The 17,938-nt window shown below is 61.9% G+C and overlaps 1 protein-coding gene and 1 long non-coding RNA gene across 2 annotated transcripts in view; one reads left to right on the top strand and one right to left on the bottom strand.

Moving 5' to 3' along the window:
• Positions 1-17,938, bottom strand: part of CHLSN (cholesin) — an 80,089-nt gene that overhangs the window by 36,491 nt on the left and 25,660 nt on the right. The window lies entirely within an intron of this gene.
• Positions 3,150-17,590, top strand: LOC120616049 (uncharacterized). The gene is made up of 3 exons (XR_005656446.1): positions 3,150-4,217; positions 14,566-15,843; positions 16,749-17,590. It is a non-coding gene; the product is annotated as an uncharacterized LOC120616049 (long non-coding RNA).

A 17,938-nucleotide genomic window follows, 5' to 3' on the forward strand; every position in this document is an offset into this window, starting at 1 on the left:
CTCACAAACCCCCTGGCAGCAGCAGTGGAGAGGTGCTCAGTCCCCTGGTGCTGCTGTGCACATGGGCACGCACACGCGCACATGCACTCACACATGTGCACACACATGCACAAGCACACGCTGGCCACGAAAGGCCCGCACAGACCCAAGGGTCAGGAGCGGAGGGCGGAAGGAGCGGTATGCTTATTTGGCCACCCCACCTGCAGCCTCCCGTCTCCCAGGCAACCGTGTGACGCAGTACTGCGGTCAGGGCGCCGTGAGTGCCACGGCCAGACAGGTAAAGGAGAAACAGCTGTAAGACAATACAAACTTTATAAATGATGGGGTTTCTTGAACGACTCTTCATCTAAAGAGGCAAGGGTGGATGGCAAGTGTCGTGCCAGGACGTTCTCTGGCCATGGCCCCAGCCCGCTCATGAAGGCCAGCTAGGAGGTGCCAGGCCTGGCCTCTGCTGCTAGGGCTGCCGAGCCGCCTGCTGTTAGAGAGGACCAGGTGGGAGGGTCGGAAGCAGGCGCAGGAGACATGCAAACAGCCTTAAAATATGCTCGTCAGGAAAACATCTGTCCAAGAACCCGAGACGCCCCTAGCGTCTAGAAAGGCCTTGTCCCTGAGGCACTGCCAGCCCCCTGCTTTGGGTCCACCCACAACGCCCCGTGCTCGAGACTCCACAGGCCATCCGAGGCTAGGACGAGGCCGGGACGCTGAGGAAGGAGCCGGCAGGGTGCCGGAGCCCCGGGTAGGGTGGCCAGTCAGCACCTCGGTCAGCACTACGCAGAGGCCTCCGCGCCCACAAGCAGTCCCGAGGCAGTGGCCTGGGCTGCAACTAAATTACTGAGTCGGCAGTCAGCTTCGCAATCGGCTTCGCCCTTCTTCCTCTGCTGATGAAATGGCAGCAGGACACGGAAGGCAAAACCACCCGCTTGATGACGGGCAATGACAGGAGCTGGCGAACAGGGACCGGCCGGAGCCTTCAGAGATGGCGGTGATGTTTGTAAAGTGTACTGCAGTGATGGCTGCTCACCTCTGTGAATTTACTAAAAAATCACCGAATTCCATTTTTAAAACAGGTGAATAATGTGTCATGCAGAGTATACTTCAGATCGAGCTATTTTAAAACGTGTAAATGTCTTACAAGTGACAAACTGAAGACGAGTCACTAGTGTTGGTACGACAGGGAGTGACAGAGACGCGACCTCCCAGCCCAACAACCGTGCGCCTGCTTCCTGGCTGCGAGCATCAGCTTCCCGGGGCCGTTTCGCGTACGTGGAGCCACGTGTGGCTCTTTGTGTCACCTCTCACTGAGCACGTCTGCAAGGTGCGTCGAGGCAGTGCAGGCGTCGGCGCCTCGTCCTTCGTGACGGCGGAATGACGCTCCGTGCGTGACTGGCCACTTTGTTTCCCCTTCGCCCAGCCACAGGCTCCGGGGTTGCCCCCGCCGGCTGGTGTGAGCAACGCTGCTGAGCCCACGGGCGCCGTGCTGTGGGGCCGAGGCCATGTGGACGGCCACAGTGCAGCGCAGATGTGTGCACTGGCGGTGCCCAGGGCCACGAGCACGTGCTGTGCCAGAGAACGCGAGGCCGGACTGCCCTGGGCTCCTGCGAGAGGGACACCGTGCGTCCTGGGGAAGGGGGATGGGTCAGCGAGACCCACTGTTCCTTACAAGGAGTCATCACTGCCCTCCCAACGGCCGGACCACGAGAGGGTGAGTGGGGGGGGTGCCCTGCTGTGCAGCACCCATGCCATGTTAGGCCCCCAGACTGACCACGGCGGCTCCAGGGTGGGAGGGAGCGAAGCTGCGGCCCCACTGACCCCTCCACCGTTTCCAGACCTGACACGCACGTCACCTCCACGCTGTAGCCGCGAGAACCCTACAGTCGGCATGAAGGGATCTGGACCGCGGTGGGGACTCTGCACGCCGTCCCGGGGGCCCTGTCCTCCAGCAGCCCCACCCCAAGCCCAAGCAGGCATGTGGGCGCCCGTGGTCCAAGTGGGGACAGAGGTCAGACCCGCAGCCAGAAGACGGGACGTGCAGCCAGCAGGATGGGCACCTGCCCTCAAGCCGGGGGCTCTAACCCTGGGCACTGCCTCCACGTGGGGAGCTAACCATTCAGGACAGATGAGTGCTGGCGGCTCTTTCAACAGCTCGTGTGTCCGGTGTCCACACCTGTACGCAGGCTGGTCCACTGACACCCAGGCAGCAGGGACCTGCAGCATGGCAGCGCCAGGCCATGTGGGGATGGTGCGCATGAGAGTGGAAAGCAGACACACAAAAGCTGGTGGCTCACGGGTGGCCGCTGGCTAGCAGCCCAGGCTCACGGCCCTGAGGCCACACTGTCCATCTGCCCGCAGCGGCTACAACGCAGAAGGAGCACGTTCTCAGCTCTTCCGGACACGAGAGGAGCTGCAGGCTCCACCAGGCCCCTGAGGGTCACAGCCAGAGAACACGGCATGGTTCTCCCAGAATGATGGAGACGGGGTCAGGGCGGGAAGGGCGGCCGAGCCCGCCAGGCCTGTTTCTCTGCCAGTACCGAGTCCCCTCGGCACTGGGTTCACTGGGAAAGCTTATCTGCTAAGCCAGGACTCTGGGATGAAGAGAGCCCAGGGGTGAGCTCATGGGGGCGGGAGCCGGGATGGCCCCCAAGTGCAGGGTGGAGGGGTGCCTGCCATAGGCGCTCGTCCCTGGGTGCCCGCTCCTGGGGCAGCGAGGCCCCGCGACCAAGACGACGCTGCAGAGCCGGCGCCGTCCACGCGGAGCTGTGGCAGGGCCCTTGTCTTGCCTGGTCCCCAGGAGGGTCCCACCCGGGCACACCCTGGTCCCCCACAGTCCACCGAGTGCAGCGACAGGAGGGACGAGGCCTACAGTCATAAGCTTGAGAGTGCCGGGCAAGGCTGCACGTGCTGGCTCGGAGCCCCCGACCTTGCCAGGCCGTGCACGCCCCGTGCTCCGGCTCGCTCACTCAGGGCAGGTGCTGGCCCTGGCTGGCTCTCCCTGTGGACCAGGAGGCCGAGGGAGGCGCCCCAACGCAAGTGGCCCAGGCCCTGCCCCCTTGCTGGTCCTGACTGGGGGTGAGTCGTCCCTGGCCCACCGGGGCTGGTGTCCACAGGCTGCAGTAATAAAGCACTCAGGCGCTGGGAAGCTGGGAGGAGAGCCCAGGACGGGAGAAGCTTCTGTCTCCACGGGTGTCTCTACTCCAAGCAAGCACCAAGGCCATTCCTCAGCCCGGCTCTCAGAGCCTGCTGGAGCTCACGAGGACGCCGTCAGTGACCCCCGAGGGGCTGGGCACTGCTGAGAAGTCCCCTCCCACGTGGGCTTGCGTCTCACACAGGGGAGTCTCATGAACCGGATGGGCGCCGGGTGGGGGCGGGAACAGAGGGACTGCACTTGAAGCCCCCGCCCAGGCGTGGCCGGGAGGTGGCAGGCAGGGCTGGTTTCCAGACGTGGCCCGTGGTCTCCCTCCTCCTGGCAGAGCCTCCCCACTTCTTCGGGGTGTGGGGCCCAGGCCACTCCCGGTGGCCCTGCTGCTGGGCGTTTGCTGAGCCGGCCCTCCAGAGCTCTGACCTGCCTGGCGAGGCGCATTCCGGTGACAGACGCAGGCACGGCTCTGACGGCCCTTCCGGGTGGCCGCGCCACAGATGTGTGCGAGGGCGAAGCCATGGGCTCTGCGCTCAGGATCCGCTGCCCGACGTCCACGCCCTCCTGAGTCCAGGGGCGACAGCTGGCCCTGGAGCTGGGTGCTCTGGGGAGCTTCCAGGGGCTCTCTCCGGCTAAGCAGGTTGTGGGCACCTCCCCGCCCCCTGGGTGGGGTCTGCGGTCCTATTTTAAGCGCAGACGTTGCCTGCTGTCCGGGAGGGACTGTCCCGGAACCGCCAGAGTGTGGCTCCGCAGGAAAACTGCAGCGCCCCGGCCCCCGGGGCCCCCGGGGCGCACGGGCACGCACACTGCCCTGCTGCCTGCAGCGCCGAGCCGCCTCCCGTAGGTCCGTTTGAATTTCTCCAGGTCACGTGGCCAGACCAGACTCTGCTCAACGTGCAGTGTGCGGTCTGAATGACTCAAGGCCAAATTCCTGCTTTCCTTACAGACTGTGGGCTCCTGTGCCCGCCCGGGCGCCGTGAGCACAGAGCAAGGACAGGGTGAGGCGGGCCCCTTTCCCTCCAAGGTGAGACCCCAAGCCACGCCGCACGACCCCAGACTGGGCTGGAGCAGGGCCCTGGCACAGGTGAGCCTGGACCCCAGAAGTAGCCCCCCGACTCCCATGCCTAGGTTCTCTGGCCGTTGGTGCTGGAAACAAAGCTGGGAGACGGAAGCCATTTAATCGCTACGTTTCTCTCTGAAAACCAAAGTTTGTTTTTACCATCGGTTGGCTCCAACAAAGAAATAAAGAGTATTTTCCTAGCATTTGAACTGGAGATGGCGGAGCAGGCGGCTCAGGTCACTAGTGACCCCTCCTCTGTCTCCCAAACACAGAGCCAGAAACGACTGTCCGCTGTCAGAGGACATGCACGGCGGTGACAGATGCAGCCCGATAAATTACCCCCTCGCCCTAGGCAGGGGCAGGGAGGGGTTTCGATCTGGCAGAGCACAGCGCGCGCCTTGCAGCAGGACAGCCGGGACCCGCGGCTCACGGGCACAGACCCTGGAAACGGGGGTTCTGTCCCCAGCGCTGCGCGGGGCTGGGCTCTGGTGCCGGGTGGGAAGGTCGCGTCCCTCAACCCTCTGCACAGTGGGCTCTGTGTTCAGCTGATGCTCAGGGTGAGGGGGCGGCTGGAAGGGAAGGTCCCCGACCTCCGGCGACCTCCCGTGGCGGAGGGAGCCGACCAGCGCGCCCGGGAAGCTGCGCCGAGCTGCCGTGGCAGGCGCACTCCAGGGCTCAGACCCGCCCGGGATCACAGGCCCGTGGAGCGAGGACTTGGGCCTCCCTGTGTCACGGGGGACCATGCCTGTCTAGGGGCTCCCAGCCAAGCGGTGTGCCCACGGAGGCTGCGGGGTGGTGGCGAGGCACGGCTGGCAGGGTGCAGACGCCCTGGGACTGTCCCCTGGAGGGGTGTGTGCGTGTCCGGGGTGGGGCAGAAGGGGATCCCGGGCTCAGGAGACTCAAGGAGGCAGAGCAGGTGGCTTTGTCATCCTCGCCGTCACCAGGGTTTCTTCCCCGACAGCTGTAGGAAGCTCGGGACAGCGCTGGTTCTCGTGACCACAGGGAGGGGGGCGCCGGAGGGACGGCAGAGGGCCACTGCATGCCCTGCGCGGCCCCTGGCTGGCGGTCAGAAGCAGGGGCCCATGGGGGCCACCCTGATCTCAGTCCCAGGTCACACCCACGCCCAGCCACTGAGGGGCTGACACAGTGACTCATCTAGCTGCTCGGCTCCCAGTCTGCGGGGACAAGGGGGCTGGGACGGAAACATTTATGCAGCCGAGACCGGGAGGCACTAAAATAGCCAAGTCCAGCCAGAGGGCAGGGTGGGGGGCAAAGGGAGAGGGCTGGTGCCCAGGAAGAGCAGGCAGGGGGCCACTGGGGCACCCCGCCCCGGCTCCTGCCATGTCCTGCCACCAGCCGCTGGCTCAATGTGGGGTGCTCATGCGGTCACCACACTCTCACGCCTCCCACGACCGAGCTACTGGTGAGGACCGTAAGGTGACGGAGGCCAGAACGACAGCTGGAATCCAGATCGCGGGGCCGCAGGTGGCAACGCGCTCCCAGATCTGGCAGGGACCTCACTGTCCAGCAGCTGAGGACACAGCGGTCGCCACGCAGAGTCTCAACCTCACGGCTCCGCCCTCTGTGCAGAACAACAACTGGGTCTTTCTGGGGTCCCGCTCAGGGGTGGCGAGGGTGGCAAACCACCGTCACACGCCGCAGTGACTGCACTGCTATCGAGGGGACGGTGAGACGCAGGAGCACAGACACCTGGTGACCGAGCAGCGACGCGGACTCAGCACGGCCCGCAACGGAGCGCGGCCGGCACACAGGAGGGCAGCTGCCAGGAGGGGGGCCTGCGGGGCACGGCCGGGTCCTGGGGCCACGGGGGACCCTGGACAGGGGCCTCGACCTGTGGGAACTGGATCCCCCACCCCCGGGAAATACCGGCCCTCTCTGCTAGGACAGGCCGCATCCCGGCCCCACCTGCTAGCTGTGGGGGAGCAGTCCTGGCGAAGGGGGGCCCCAGCCTCCTGGGACCACCGGAAAGACGGCCTGAGGGGCTGCCGCCGGGAGCTGCCGCACTGAGCACAGCGCTGCGGAGCCCAGAGCCCCAGGCGGGACCTCGGCAGCCCTCTGGTGCCAGAAGCCTAGTTCTCGGCCTGCAGTTGGCACAGACGAGCCGTGGGGCCGGCGGGGAGGGCCAGCCCTCCTTCCCGGGGAATCGCGCCCCCGCTTCTACTGGCGCGTGTGGCACAGGAGCTCAAGGCGCAGGCCTGGCAGGGGTGCAAACGGTGTGGCCGCGGGGGACGCTGCGGCTTCGCCGACACTGAAGCGCACACTCGCTGTGACAGCCGCCGCCCCGCTCCCACGTGCGCACCCCAGGAAAGGAACGGACCTGAACACCTGTGTGCAAGTACGAGAGGCAGCTGCACTCGTAATAGCCCAGACCTGGGAAGAAACCAGATGTCACCCAAAAGGTGACTAGATAAGTCAGCTGCAGGCCTCTCCGCCGTCCAGTGCCCCTCGGCAAGAAGGCAGCGGCCGCTGACCACGCATGTCATGGCGGTCCCTGTACCCAAGGCCGACAAGAGCGGCGCCACGCTCAGAAGCCACACCCAGGGCCTCCGCTCACCCCGCACTTGGGAGAAGCCCATACAGACACAGGAAGCAGGCCGGGGGGTGCCAGGCCATGGGGTGGACACAGGGTCGACCGCCAAGGGCCGGTACCAAGGAGTCTGGGGGTGATGGAACCTTCTTGTGCCCCGTGTGTGGTGGCGCATATGTGACTAGATGCACCTGCAGTGCACACCTAAAGCAGTCAACTGCACTGACGTAAACTTAAACCAACGTGCTTGGGCCAAACTGTCCGGCTGGGAGCTCGATGCCAGCACGTACCAGCTGTGTGACCGAGGTGCCTCCGCTGTAGGTGGGATTCGCCCGCCCCTGCCTCGCATGGGAAGCTAAGACTTGAGTAAACCGTTAAGCAGGAAACGCTCCGAGCGCTGGCCGGCGCGCGCAAACACTCGGAAGCGCTGACAACCTGCAACCGAGGCCCCGAGGCCCAGCCTGACCTCGCCTCCGTCCTTCGGGGCTGCAGGGGGAGACTGTCAGGGCCGAGGACAAGCCCAGGGTCCACGGGGGCCGGGAACAGGTGGGACACCGGGACTGGGGGTGGCTTCGCGAGGAGACGTCGTCCACGCGTTGGTACCCCATCTGCCCGATTAAAACTCGAAAGTGCTGAGGGGATGGTGGTGCATGGCCCTCGAGGGCTGACCGAGCCCACCCTGGGGTCACCTCTGGCCCCTAGCAGGGCTCGGCCTGTTCCGACGTGGGCGAGGAGGCAGCAGGACGGGCCCGGGAAGGTGAGTGTGCCCGGGGCACCTGCTGGGAGTAGGAACTGGAAAGGGGCAAAGACGAGTGAGCCCGCCGACGCCTTTCGACCCGCCTCCCTGAGACCAGGGATTCGGGGATTCGGCCTCACCTGCTGGGCCTCGCTCCTGGGCCCAATTCTGAAGGCAAAGGGAGGTGCAAGGGGGTCCAGCCTGAGTTGGCTCAGTATTTGGGCCACGAGTTCTGGCCTCTGCTCGCATAGCCCCGGGCAGCAGGATCGGACACACGTGAGGCTGGAGCAGAGCCCGGTGCCCACCCAGGACGAGGGTCTCCACGACGCCCCCTTTCCGCGAGCAGCCCCCAGCTGGCAGGCGGCCGTCCCGGGGGAGCTGAGGCCCGAGAGCTTAGGCTGCCCGTGCGCGGCAAGCGGGCATCCTGCCTGCGGATCACGAGGCCACGGCCTGTCCCCACGGGGGAGAAGGACGCATCGTAGAGCCGGAGCCCCTTAACCCCCAGGAGACCCCTTCCATCGAGGTGGAGTCCGGGGTCCACTCTCAGCCAGACTGGGCCACACACGCCCGCCCTCCTCCCCGCCGGGAGCCCCAGCACCTGCCCACCGAAGCAGAGCAGAGCCGACCGCCACAAGCAGGGGTGACCCCCGACGACAACCCAGGGCACGCCGCTAACACTAGCCGGCTGCAGAGGCTGGCTACTAGGACAGCCTAATGCTGTTTCCCGACCTGTGGTCAATGTCACAAAAGCTTTTTCCCAATTAGAGAAACATTCCAGACCACTTCCTCTTGGTCCGGTCACTACTCTTAATTTCGATGTCACTCGGTGTCCGGGGCATTACTCATCACCTCGAGCACTGGCAGATGGAAACGTCACAACGCACTGGCTCTCTCAGAGCAGGAAGGCCACACACGCCTGGAGAATGGGGGTACCCAGACCACGGCCAGGGCCTGTGGGACGGATGGCAGGGGCGGCACGGGGCAGAGTCCTCCGTGCGCCAAAGCCAGCGAGCACGCTGGGGCAAACACGGTGCCTCCACTCGCCGCATGGCAGGTCCAACCAGCGAGGCCGGCGCAGCTGAGCGCACAATGACACGCCCGCCGAGAGCGGAGTGCTGTCGCAAGGCCGAAGCGCCTGGATGCCGGCAGATCCAGGCAGGGCCCGGTGCTGTCCCCCAGGGCGGAAGGCACGTCACACGGCAGGGAGGGAGAGTCCCCACTGGTGCCAACGGGCTGGGCGACGCTGGGCCACACGGCCCGCAGCTGGCGCCATCCTCAGACAGAGGCCCGTCCTCACGGTCCCCGTGAGCGGGCGGCCCCTGTCCGCTCCCTTTACGCACCGTGGTTTGTGGGACAATCGTCAGCCCAGTCCAAAGGCTCCAGGAACGGGGTGAGTGGGGCGGCCCCAGGGACGGCTGCTCGGGCGCCGTCCACGCCGTATGCCAGGACGTGGGAGCGAGCGCCCGTAAGTCAGACAGCACGTGTGCTGGGAGGTCTCTAGATGTGTGTCTGGCGATGCAGAGCCGACTCCGAGTCACACGTCAGGCACAAAGGCCATTCGCTTTTGCTTGCTGCTTCTGCATTGTGTGTTTGCAGTCTGGTCCTCCGTGTGGCCCGCCAGCCTGGCCCAATGCAAGGATACGGTTTCAGACACACGGCTGCTCACGGTGGATGGACCCCAGTGCCCATCTGAGATCAGCGGCCCGCGGGCACCAATGGCTGACCCTGCAGAGAAGACGAGGGCTGGCTGTGGAGCCAGGCCCACCTCTGAGCACTCCGTTAAAACGAAGCTTGTGATTTTACTGCCTTCAGGGCACCTTGAATAAACAGCGGTGCTACCTCCGGCCTCCTCTGCCATGCAGTTAGAATTTAAGGGGGAGGGAACGTTTATATGGAAACAATTATTTCTGTGACAAAAGATGAGCTAGGAAGGCTCAGCCTGTCAGCCAGGTTGCTCAGAGCCCTGACGTCACAGCTCCGAGATAAAGGGCAGGAAATGTCACACCCACGGGGTGCACTCAAGGCGAGCGGGCCACCTCCTGGCCTCCCGTCCACCCGTAGAGCAGGAACCCTCAAAGAGGCCAGAATCTGTTGGAATTTGTCCTGGTCCAAAAGCCAATGACTCATGCAAACTTGACTCCTCTGGGCCTCCGAGCAATGGGGGGTCTGGCCATGCCATCCACGAGGGCGAACGCCCTAATGACAAACAGGACGCACTGGACGGGCTCAAAATCTGCGTCCTAGGACGCCAGCCCCCACAAATCCCTCGCTGAGACCCTCTCTTGGGTGCAGGGGGGGGGTCTCAAGCAGGCCTGCACGGAGGCTGCAGACAGTGCTGGGGTTGCTGGGGCGGCATTTATTCTACAGTGACAGGCTTTGTGGTACGGGGTGAGGGGATGGGAATGCGTGGGCCCTGTGACCACTGCGGGCTGGCGCTGTCCGAGATGACTGCCCACAACATGTCCTGGATACGGTACCCGAGCCAAGTCTCCCCCGCCGTCGAAGATGTCGTCGCTTCTCAGAGCCTCATCTCCAGGTGCGTGCATGTCTACGCGGCCTTGCCTGTCCCGGTGAGCTTGCTGACCGGGCTGTTCAAGCTGACCACCTTCACACGCAGCCGCGCCTGGCTGGGGGGCCTGGACGCACTTCTCTCAGACCTCACTGTCACCAACCTGCCGGTGACACTGCTCTCGTTCACTGCCGCCAGCCGGCCAGACTACCTGGCCACAACTCACCTGGGCTGCGCCATCCTGTCCTTCCTGTCCAGCGTCTGCTACTTCCACGCTCAGTACGAGTAGCTGGCGACGCTCTGTGCTCCTGCTGCAGGCTGCTCGTCCTGTCTGCGCACAGCCACCCAGGGGGCCCAGAGGCCTGTGGTGGTCCTGGCTGCCCTCGGGGACTGTGCCCTCTGTAGCTCCCTGGGGGTGGTGGCCCTGCTGGGCACGTCCGGGGAGCTGCACAAAGCCACTCTGTGCCAGCTGGACCCGCTGACCACCTGGCCTGAGTAAGAAATCGTGAAGGTCAGCCTGGGTTCGGGCTTGCACGCGTCCTGAGCTGGCGTTCCGTCGTACTCGTTGTCCAGCGGGCCTGGCGGGCAGCTCCGCTCCAGGGGGACACGGGCACTGCCCACCCACAGTGCTGGCCGTCGCCCTGACCGCATTCGCCTGCTGACTGCCCCACAGCATCACGCTCCTGTGGCGTGCACGGCTGAAGCTGCAGAGGGACACTGGCTCGCCCAGGGACGAGCTGTGCGTGAGCCTCGCGGAGCTGGTCCTATTTGCGGAGGGCTGCGTGCAGGCCCTGGCGACCCTCTTCCTCCATGTGCCCTGCAGGCTCGCACTGTAGACCCTTCCAGAGCACCTGTCCCACAGGTGCAGGAGAGGGCAGAGGCTGGCAGTGGCTTCCTCATCCAGCGGGTAGGAAGCCAAGTCGGAGCCCTGCCCGCCGGACCCAGGCCAGATGGGCGGTGAGGAGACTACCCGGCAGTTGGGGGACACTGTGTGTTCGCTGAAACTCAGATCTCCCAATGGGGACGACAGGGATGTTTGGAAGGCACTTTCTGGCTCAATTTACACATGACACCTTGGCCCCGACTAACACGCCTACTGGACATCCTGCAGATCAAGGATTCAGCGAACCGGGGAGAAGTTGGCCGGACACGGCCTGGGCTGGTGGGCGTGTCCTGAACGTGCCGGGGACTCCACGCTGTCGGTCCCCTGGCTGGCTTCTTCTCTACCCTTACCCCAACAGAACGATGAAGAACCGTGAAGATAAAGCTATCGTTCCAGTAGTTTTGTGGCCTTATCCCAGTCCGGTCCTGCGTGGAGGTGGCTGGCTAATCGTGAGCTGCTACGAAGTCTTGCCAAGAACAAAGGTTTGTTCCCGGTCTTCAGCGTACCACAGTCCCTGCAGGCCTGAGACCACCACCCGCAGACCTGGGAGCACCGACGTCACGGGGGTGAGCCCAACAGCGCTCCTTGCTCCTGTGACCTGGCAGGTAGTTGGTGCCACCTCTGGGTGCTCAGTGAAAAGCCCCATCTGTTGCATGTGACATGATTTGCAGAAAGGCTGGTGACATACAAAATATAAAGATACAAGGTGCAGTAATTGACCTGATTCCAAATTTACATGCGCCATCATAGCTGGACTTATCTTAAGATTGTCTTGGTTGATGAGAGAAGTGACAGGGAAAGGAAAAGGTCTCTAGGGCTTTGTGAGACCCACACCTTGAGAGCTTCAATTCCTTTTTTAATTAAGGCTTTACTTTTTCAGAGCATTTTTAGGGTCACGAGAAATGTCTAAATTAAGAGGCATTTGGACATTTCCATATACTGCCTACCCCCACCAACACCACGCAGCCTCCCCTTTACCAACGCCTCGGCCAGATGCTGCATGTGCTATGAGTGATGCATTGGCGTTGTCACGCCACGGTCACCCAAGGTCTGTCACTTACTTGGGGGTCATTCTTGGTGTATAACGTACTCGCCGTTACGTCATACCGAGCGTGCACGAACCTAAAAGCCCTGGGCTCCACCCGCTCCCCATCCCTCCCCCACCCCGCAACCTCTTTCACTGTCCTCGTGGTTTGGCCTGAGCAGAATGTCATCCAGCTGGGATCACGCTGGGTGCAGGCTTCTCAGATGGGCTTCTTCCACTTAGTTGTATGCATTTAAGGCTCCTCCGTGTCTTTTCATGGCTGAGAGCTCATTTCTTTTTATCACTGAGTAACATTCCATTGTCTGGATTGTCTATTTTAATGAATATTTTAAGATTAATTTGAAAACTAAAGAAGAAAGATGGCTTCGTGGGTTTACCTTTTCCGTATTTATGAGTTTGCATGACTCCTTTGGAAGAAAAAGAACCTAGATCTTCTTCATCTAAGTAGCTTCTGTCATATGCCATTAACCCATTAAACATTCCAAAAAACTGCCCGTTTCTTCCCCGTTTGCTCACGCAGCGATGAAACCTTTATCACCTTTATCACGGAACGCATGCGAGGCGAGGTTCTGCTCACGCCCGCCCCCGCAGGGCGAGCAGGCCGCGCCCGAGCAGAGCAGCACAGCGGGGCAAGGCGACCGAGAGGGCGGGCCTTCCTCGGGCACCGTCTGCCACGGGTGCGCAGCGCCAGGGCCGACACGTCGAGCTGCTTCTTCCCATGCATGGTCATCTTTACTGGGTGCGGGTCGTCGTGAACTCTCCCGGGCGCCTGCTCAGGCAGGCGGGTCAGCGCTGCAGGCCAGCGCTGTTCTTTTGAGAGCTGTTGTCAAGCTTGTTAGTTGGGACCTAGAGCAGCCCAAATACTCAGGTGCCTCTCTGGGGTATCTACTCGCTGTCACAAATGTCGGACATCCCGCGGTCAGGCTGGGGGGCTGCAGCCTCAGGCTCTGGGCTCTAGGGTGGCCACGCTCATGCCACCAACAGTTGTCGACGAAGAACCCAGGGCCTGCTGCCCGGCCCCCGGGGGCCGGTTCTCAGCCTGGCTCCCTCCTCCCCGGTGCTGCGCCCGGCCACCAGCTCCCTCGGCCCCCAGGAAGGCCATCGCTGTCCCTGTGGTGGGCAGATCCTGCCGTGCTAGGGGACAGGCCCGGGGGCACAGGGTCCCCCACACTGACCCCTTCTCTTGAGCCTATCGCCGCAGTGTCTGAAGAACAATTGTCTCCCGTGTTCCATCCGATTCCAGCGGTTTCTGGCGGGAATGCCAGCCCCCGCCTCACTCAGAAGTGGAAGGACCCAAATCCACTTACGAAAACACAGCCACACATGTCAATAGCTTGCGAGCCTCAGAACTAAACGGGAGGTTACAAGTGTGTGCGCGTGGGGCTCTTCGGAGAAGTGGCCGACTCAGGAGGGGCCCGGAGAATCTGACCCCACTGAGTTCCCACGCGTGTCAGCTACAGGGGTGACCTCAGAACCAGCCCCCAGAATACAAATCGGTGGTTCTCACGCTTCTCTTGGGCGGGAGGGCCCTTTCTTTAAGCACACGCCCAACGTGAGGCATGGAGGAGGTCTGGCTGACGAGACTGGACTGTGAGACAGACACCTGTCTGCCACAACGTCCATGCGCCCAGAACCCACCCCCACCCCCGTGGTCCCGCGTGGCTCTGACTCAGTCGCCCCTGGCCCTGCGGCGGTCAGGACACACGGAGGACGGTTCCCAGGACAGAGCCAGGGGGAGCAGTGGGGTGGACAGAGCACAGAGCACACGGAGCTGTGGCTGTCCCGTGCGGGCGGGCCCTTTGTCCCGAAGGACGCCCAAGGGGGACTTTAGCGTAAAGGCAAATCAGACTGCGGGAGGCGGGGCGGAAGCCACTTCCTGTGGACAGAGCTTGGGGACCACTTAAGGTGGGGTCGGGATCCGGTCTTCGCCTGACATTCCAGAACATTCCATGCATAAACATCCATGGGAACTGGACGGCCCCTCCCCAGGGCAGAAGCTGGTGTGCGCCATCTGTCCACGCTCACGCCAGTACTGGCTAGGGCTTGGTGGACCAAAATTCCTAAACCGGGGTCCTGTCCTTATTCTGACTGGTCACATGGGGGCTGACAGGTCACTCTACCATCCGGCGCACTAATGAGATGGCGAGACCCCAAGACCTGCAGCCCCAATTCAAGTGACCCCAAGCCTTGGGCACTCGGGTGCACGCATCCCAGGCACGTCCAGTGGGACTGCGAAGGTGTCCAGGGCCGCCCGGAGCCGCGGGCCGCGGGGACGCCCGGGCCAGCATGCGTGAGCGGCCAGCGGCTATTTTTACGCGACATGTTTGGCTATTTCAAGGTTCGGGTTCTATTTTATTTATTTATTTAACTGAAGAGGAAGTTGCACTTTCTCATGACTCATTCCTTTCAAAATGGTGGCTCAGGCATTTTTGGTGCTGAAACCATGGCGAGTCGCAGCCGGCCAAAAACGCGTCCAAAATCAAACCGGCCGCACTCAGGTTGCGTGTCACGCAGGTGTTTCAGAAGCTGCCGTATCAGAATCGGGGCTGGATGCTAAGGCTGGAAAGAACCCTGAATGTCAGTGTTTTCCTGTAAAAAAATTAACACAGAATTCTCTGTTGAAAACTATGTGTGTACTCCCCAAAACGCAGGCCCCGCCATGGTGAGTCGCCGTCACCTGGAGGCCTCCAGGCTCGCCTGCAATGCGCCTGTCCTGAAAGGGAGCTCACGGCTCGGCTCAGCTCCCGTGCCTCAGCTCAAGGCTGAGACTGGCCTGTGCTCGGGGAGCGGGAGCGCGGCCTGTGCCGTCGGCGTGGTGGCAGCTTGCTTTACTCCCATTCGACACGGAGGTCGCTCGGATCCAGCCTCACAGCTTCCAAAGCCAGAAGGGCAAAGGGACACCAGGAGGAGTGTGGCAACAATTCAAATGCAAAGCTTAGGAAACTGCTGATTCTGTGAGCAGCTGTGCACGGCGGGCCCAGACCGCGCACGTCCGGGGACAGTGGCCTACCCCCAACCCCAGCCCTTCTCCAGGACGATGTCAAGATGCCAACCAGCAGCAGGTGGGGCCCTAGGGGCCGCACCTGCTGTCCTGACCTCGCAGGGGCAGGCGCTGGGCAAGGAGGCGGGGCGCCATGTGAGGAGGTGGCCTCTCGGGACTGTCCCCAACACCTGCACTGCAAGACGGGCGCATGCGGGTGGGCTGAGGGGCACAGGGAAGGGGCGAGCCGAGACACGGCTAATCCTGACAGCAGGGAAACGACCCATTCCTCATTTATTTGCCAAAATCCCTATCTCTTGGGTTTAAATTTCTTTGTGAATCTCTTGCAAAATTCCCAGGTGAAACTTCCTGTGTGTAATTCACATGCCACTCTCTAAAGTGTGGGAAATTCACTCTTTAGTTTTAAAAGCCAGTCAGTTGCTAAAAAAAAAAAGCAAAAGTACTTAAGTTTCGACAAATGACAGGTTATCATCTGAAGGGGAAACAAGACCTCTTCACAGCCCTTTCAAACCTAAAAGGACATTCATCAGTGGGTGAAGAAGAGCAGTAAACTGGAAGCTTCTGTCAAAGTGTTTAGTGGAACTGAGCTCATGAGACAGTGTGGGAGAAAAAGGGCCAGCAAAAAAATGGTTAATGGCGGTCTTCCTAGGAGGCAGTCCAGGCCATCCACGCAGGAGGGGCGGGCGGCCCTGGGGAGCCTATAAAGCCTGCTGGCTGCGGGCACCCTGCCTTGGCTGCTAGTGACAATGACAGGGAGGTTTTCGCTTCCTCGATGGCAAGCTCGCAGACGCTGAGTCGCAGACGCTGAGTCCCACCCGTACGGCCAGGCTGCCATGAGCACACTCCCTGGGGCTGGCCAAGTAGCCCGCTGAGGACAGGAGGGGGTCTGCTGCGAGGTGACACCGAGTGGAAGCCGGCCGTGGCGCAGGTGAGTGTGTCCTGGGCTCTCGGTCCTGCTGTGGGTTGGTGCCGTAGTGGGCCCTCACCCGAGGGCAGCTTGCTGGGGCTCACGGCTGGGCGCGGGCGTGGGTCAGCTGGGCACCTCTGTGGCGGTGGGGTGGGGGGGTCCCGGCTTCCAGCTCCACGTGAGGACAGCCAGCTCTGCTCGGACAGTCTCGGCGAGGCCGCAGCAGTGGGGGCTAGGACGCGGGCTCTTTCCATAGCGCGGCCAAAAACACCATCGTCCAGCATTCTATTGTCCTTTGTCCAAGCAAGGGCAGGTCTCACTGAGAGACAGACGACCCCGCTCCGCCTCACGGCCCAGCCCTTAGTCACCCTCCAGCGCAGTCACGGCTAGACAGACGGTCCTTCATGGACACACGCCCTGGAGATGTGACAAAAACGCGTGTTCTCCTAGATGGGGACATCCGAAAAAACGCCACCGAGCGGCTGAACACTCGTTGGCCTTGTTGTCAGGCATTCACGGCCAGCTCTCACGAGGATGCTGCGTCAGCAGTGGGTTTGGGACTAAGTCCCCGTTCCTTTCCCCGAGACCGCTGTCAGTTCTTGCCAAGGAGCAAAGACCCGTGGGCACGGGAAGGGGTGAGGCTGCATTCCATTCCCCGCGACGGGGGGCAACAGGTGCCTCGGCTGGGTTCCACCCGCCTTCAAGCGATCCTCTGAAACGCAGTCCAAACCTTCTAGAATTTCTGCATGTAAAGAGCGAAACAGTCTGCGCAGTTTTTAACAAGACGTGAAACACTGAGGCGTTAAACAAAATACTCCTAAAATCGAATTTACCGACCCCAGCTAAGCAAAGGGTGTTGAGCACTTTAATACAGTAACCGGCACCAGGGCTGTGATAACCTTTTTCACTTTTCCTCTTTTTTAAAGTGGTATTTTCAAGCAACAGGCTGATAAACGCCTAATCCGGTCTTGGCGAGACTTTGAAAATGATTCCTAATGACCTTTCAGGATAAAACAAAAGCTCCCCAGGGAAAACAATTCGAACTCGTTTCAGGGCAACGAGGCGTTTGCTCCGGGTTTCTCTGCCTCTGGGCTGGATCCCTCTCTGGGGGGCCGTCCTGGGCAGGGTAGGGTGTCTTTGGTTCCAGGAGCACCCCACTCCTCGGTTGAGACCGCCCAAATACCACAGCGCTGCCCACCGACCCTGGCTGATGCCACGGGGCACTTCTGCGGAGCTCGGAGACGCAGCCCGGGGCCCCGGCTGGGCGGAGCGGACGCGCCTCACCGTAGGCGGCAGCCACACGCCTGCCCCACGCCAGCCCCGGCAGGAGCGGGCGAAGGGCGGCGTCCCTGACCCACTTGCTAGGTCGCCGACTTTCCCCGTTACAATCGGCATTACGAAAACGTTAGGCTTTACAAAGATTTGTCAAAACATCTGACTAAAATTTCAATATCATTTTCGAAAGCGGTTACTATCTTTAGTCCTTTGCTTTTTCCTTCCATATCATGAAAAAAGTTTCATCTTCACCATCCGAACTTAGCACTGGGATTAGCAAACAAGCTAGATTTCTTTTACCGTTTTATTACAAGAGAAAAGATGCTGTTCCAATTCCCACAAGGTCCCGGACCCACTATCGTTCAGAAAAGCCGCGTTCCCCGCTCCTTTGCGTCCAACAGCTGCTGAGATCAACTCCATTTCCTCTGCTGACAAACAGTAGTTTTCCTAAGATCTCCAAGCCCAATATCCACGTTGCCTCATAAGCCTGCTATTCGACTACTTAAAAAAAAAGGTGCGGTGGCTCGCTGTCCGTCTCCAGCAGCTCCGGGAGCCCGTGGGGAAGACACGGGCATTCTCTGCATCTCGCGCTTCTGCCCGAGATGCTCAGCGACCACCACGGGGCCTCGTCAGAAAGCCCTGCGGCCCTAACGTGAGGACTAACGCTGCCCCCCTGCCCCCCAGGTGCCCAGAGGGAGAAGCGGTGTGGACGCAGCGGCTGGGCCGGGCAGAGACGCACGCCGGCTGCTCTTGGCGCACACACCGGTGACCCTACCCTCAGCTCGACTGTGCCAAGCAGACCCGGACCACCAGGGCACCTACCAGTGACAGCCCTGGTTTC

Source organism: Pteropus medius, unplaced genomic scaffold (assembly GCF_902729225.1).
Source record: "Pteropus medius unplaced genomic scaffold, Ma_sr-lr_union100, whole genome shotgun sequence".
Classification (NCBI taxonomy): domain Eukaryota; kingdom Metazoa; phylum Chordata; class Mammalia; order Chiroptera; family Pteropodidae; genus Pteropus; species Pteropus medius.